Raw genomic sequence first — 5020 nt, 5'->3', positions numbered from 1 at the left:
CGATCTCCAGGTCGTCCCAACACTGGAGCTGGTGCTCTTACTCGCTGTGCTACCCGGCCGCCCCTGAAATACACTTTTAATACCCTATAAGGAAGAACCAGTCCAGCTTACAGGGAGATAAATGTAGTTCCTACAATATACTGTCCCCTGATGGCAAGGTCCTAAAGTTCTCCAAGAAGACCTCCTACCACTTAAATAGCATCAAGATTATTACTGGACAGCCCAGACCTGTGATATTTGAGAAACTTGGCATAAGCAGCACTGGAGAGGCATGGGGGGTGGGGAATATTAAAATATTAAAAACAAGAAATAAGCCCCCTGAATGAATGATAGATTACAGAGAAGAATGAAGACCAAAAATCTCAGGCTTTGTATCCTCCTCACTCCTCTTCATAAGAACTGAGTCATAGACCTTAATGATCTGATACATGTGGTAGGTAATGCCACATCTTTTCAGCTCACAATGGGTCTCTGATGTAAAATGGAGACAACAAACAGGATTAGAATGGGGAAATCAAGGTCACAGAATGAACAATGACACATCTGGAAGTGTTTCTCTAACAATTAGTTCTGAAAAAAAATACCTTGCTCCCTTCTTTCTGATCAGTCCAGGAAGGACTCCTCCCTAAATTGATTAGGACAAGAGACCCTTGAATGATCCACCAAGATTAGTAATGATTCACCTAAGAATAGTAGCCTCTTTCCCTTTCCTTTGAAGGGATGTGATGGCAACCACACTGACATACCCAGGATGGTTGTTAGCACAGGTTCTTAGATCTGCTTTACTAGGAAAGATAGCTGTTTAAGGGGTCAACAATCTTTTTTAAATTACATTCACTACTTAAGGGGAAAAGTCAGCAAGCTGAACTTCAGAGAAGATACAAACAGAAAATACAAGCAGAGAAATAAGACCAACAGACAGGACTCTGACTGCCTGCATCAACTATACACTTTACATACATCCCTGGATCAAGACAGCCTTTACATCTGAGCAGTTGGGGAGCTCTCTGAACATATGATCATTCAGAATCTCAACCAGGGAAATCACAAGACCCTTCTCACAAGCGAGCCCCCAATGCAAAATATCATCTCAGAGTATATATATACTTCTCAGAGCCAGAAGACATCACAACCCTCGTAAGTAGAAATTAGCAAAAGGTGTGAAAGCCTTCCTTCAATAAGTATATGTATGCTCCCAACATCCATCTTGTCAAACATGATATTGATGGGTGGCAGCTTAGTCAGCCCTGACCACTAGCTGACTTAATGATGTTTCAAGCCTAAAACCACATCTCCATGTAGCACCCCCCCCCTTGGGCTATTTCCCTGTGAATTCTGGGCAATATGCCTGCGCAGTAGATATTAAAAGTGCATGTTCCTTTAAGAACTGGCCACTCCTTCACTCCTCCCTAATCCCACCCTGACTCACCTAGTTAGCAAATTTGGCACAGGTTCTACTAGAGATAATCCTATAAAAACTTTAACTGTACTCCTTTAAGGTTGCAAGTTCCCTAAGAACTCTTGCCTGCTGTAAAGTGTAACAATATATCTTTGCCACCTTGACTTAGAGAATTCTTGAGTCTGTGAATTCATTCCAGACTGTTTTCCAGGGACTCTGGTTATTGGGGTTCCTGGACTCCCCAAACTCCTTGATCCCCCACCCAGGTCATTTCCAGGAAGTTGAAGCAGTCTCCTCATCATTGTCCCACATTCCAACCAGCCCCACCCCACCAGAAATTTGGATTTCAACCCCTGGATCTTCTCCAATTTTGGTAAGTTAACCTGTTGTCTTCTCTTGCTGGGAACTAGGCTATTTTCCCTTCCTAAAGTCTCCTGGTCATGGCTTTCTAACCTTTTCTACTCTGCTGGAAATTAATGCTCCACCATTGTTAATTCCTGCCCTCCCCCCCATCTCTAACAAGTGAACCTTTTTGCTCTTTCTTTCTGGGAATCAGGTCTCTACCACTTCCTGCATTCTACTTGCCATACCTCCATATATGCACCCCTGCCTCACATATTGCTTTCCAGCACCACTTTATTGTCTTCCCCCACTAGAAGGTAAGGTTGAAGACTGGGACTATATTCTTTGCTTTTATTTCAATACTCAGTGTTTGGCACAGGCACATAAAAAAATGATTAATAAATGCCTTATCTCCATCTATCTGGAAAATGATTTTCTGAGAGTAGGAAGAAAGTCAAGTGACTCTTGTTCTGTGTAATGAGAAACTGTTCATTGAACAGTCCTAAACTCTGGGACCTTGCTTAATCTAGAATATAAAATATTTCTTATTCAATATAAAAAATGCATACACACATACATACTTGACTATGGATATTTGTTACAAAGAATTTGGGAGGAGGATTCCATTTTCCCCCCAATGGAGTAAGAGATGGTGGGAAAGACAGAAAATAAATTTCTGCTAATTAAGAAAACACACTAAAAAAGAGAGGGAAGTTGGTGGGTGTGCTACAGATGTGGAATGTTGCATGCACTTTCAAATGAGGTCAGTGTATTGTTAGTTTTACTTAATTGTTTTATTCTGGTACAAGCGAGGTCTCAAAGAATGGGGGTGATCTGGAAATATTTGCTATGAAAAATTGAAATATCAATGAAACCTAAAAAAAATAGAAAAAGAAATATTGTATCCAGACCTTTTCTTTTTGATCAATGTTTTCAGTGAGTCTGATGATTCTTAAATAATCTCTCCTTGACCTATTTTACAAGTTAGTTGGTTTTGATAATAGATAACTAAAATTTTCTTCTTCTTTAGTCAACTTTTTATTTTGTCCTAATATTTCTTGTCTAATGAAGTCAGTTATTGACTTGGGTTATATTTGGCCTATTTTAACAACAACAAAATTTTCAGGGAGTCTAACATTTGGGTGAGGCTCTCCACTTTCTGTTCTAAACTATTTACCTTCCAATTTTGTTGTTGCTATTCAGTAGAATCTGACTTTTTGTGATCCCATTTGCAGTTTTCTTGACAAAGATACCAGAGTGGTTTGCCATTTCCTTCTTCAACTCATTTTACAGATGAGGAAATTGAGGCAAACAGGGTTAAGTAACTTGCTATAGTCACATAGATAGTAAGTGTCTGAAACTAGATTACTTGAGGAGATGAGTCGTCCAGCAACATTGCACCACCTAGCTGAGCTCTTATTTTGTTTTGTATTTCTTGCTTCTTTGCTCCCAAGAATTTCTGTAATCCTTTGGGTTACCAGTGGTTTTTTTTTTTAATTGTATTTATTGTGGAGCTATTCTCTCCTTTTGTGTTTTCCGTTTTACTGTCTCTTGATCCATAATATTTCTTCAAAGAAATATTGTATGTCTTCTGTTTACTTGTAAGTCCACCTACTGTAGTTCCAAATTTGGTACTTCATGCCAGGGCCAGGTTCTACCCTGTCTAACTTCCTGGATTGGGTTGGTAGGCTTTACTTAGTCTTGACTTCATTTTCTTGGATTCCCAATACTAAGTTTCAACTCCCTTGGTGTGTTTAGACTCAGAGCCCTAGGAGTTCTTAGATTGTCTGTCCCTGGTCGGAACACTGCTGTGATCTTTCTTATCCCCCAAAACCTCATCTGTGCCACTTCTCCTTTGGGGGCACTGTCCTATTCCTCTGATCTTGTTCTTGCTTTTCTACTGAGATTTCTCCAGTCCTGTGAATTCTGACTTTTTTTTTTGGTGACTTATATATAGGCTTTTTTTGCTCACTTTTACCCTACCATCTTAACCAGAACTTCCTAGGTAACTTTTTTTTTAAAGCAGTTGGGGTTAAGTAACTTGCTCAAGGTTACACGGCCAGTTATTTCTGGGTGTGGTGCTAAGTGTCAGAGTCTGGATTCGATCCCAGGTCATCCCGACTCTGGGGCCGGTGCTCTTGCTTGCTGAGCCAGCTGGCCATCCCTAAGCAATTGGGGTTAAGTAACTTGCTCAAGGTTACATGGCCAGGTGTTTCTGGGTGGGTGCTAAGTGTCTGAGCCCGGGATTTGATCCCCAGGTCATCACGACACTGGAGCCGGTGCTCTTATTCGCTGTGCTACCTGGCCTCCCTGATAACTTTTTTTTTTAATCTAATGCCATGTTTTAGAAAAAAAAAATCACCAAATTTAACTTGGAACCTAAAATAGACCTACCAAAGGATATTTTTAAAATTCATTTGTTTGGCTTTTGATACTTTTTTGGTAGCTGATGTAACTGTAGTCTTAGCTAATTAAATTACTCGAAGGTAATTTAATATAACATCTACATAACAAATATCTCCTGTGATTTAGAATGTACTACCCTGTAGGGCAGCTCATTTTATTTTGGAACACCTTTTTTCCCCCTATCTTAAACTGAAACCTGCTTCTCTTTAATTTCTATATCCTAGTCCAGGTTCATACAGAATAATCTAATCATCTGTTCAGTCATTTCAGTCAAGTCCAGGTTCACAAAGCTAGTAAATGTCTGGGGTCAGATTTGAACTCAGATCTTCCTTACTCCAGGTCCAATGCTCTATCTACTGTACCACCTAGCCACCCAATCTAATGATATGTAAAATAAATATATGTAAGGGATTTTGTACATTTTAAGGCATGATATAAATGTCAACTGTTACTATTACAATCCTCTAAATATTTTTTAATATTAACAAGTTTTTCTAGGGATACATATTTCTGAAAGAACATTGCTTTTTGCAGACATATATTTGACTTCTTTTGAAAGTAAAAAATCAGAAGCAGGGGAAAGGTTGGGGGCAGAAGATAATCATATAAGTTTAGATTTCCAATGAGAAGGAACCTCAGAGGTCACTCAGTCCTACCTATACCCAAATTAAAAATCCCATCTACAACACATCCCCAGAAGATTTCCAGTGCAGGCCAACTCATCAGTCCCTAATAAGTCAATTCCAGTTCTATTAGGAAGTTTTTTCTTATGTTAAGTTAAAATCTACCTCCCTATCTGCCAATCTACCCAATGCTTCTTTGGGAGACAAGCAGAATAAACAACTGACTAAATGGTGTCTTGCACATGACAGT

Source organism: Petaurus breviceps, unplaced genomic scaffold, assembly GCF_028583685.1.
Source record: "Petaurus breviceps papuanus isolate PSGF00001 unplaced genomic scaffold, PetGlider_PUasm1.0 183, whole genome shotgun sequence".
NCBI lineage: Eukaryota > Metazoa > Chordata > Mammalia > Diprotodontia > Petauridae > Petaurus > Petaurus breviceps.
This window is presented reverse-complemented; position numbering follows the sequence as displayed.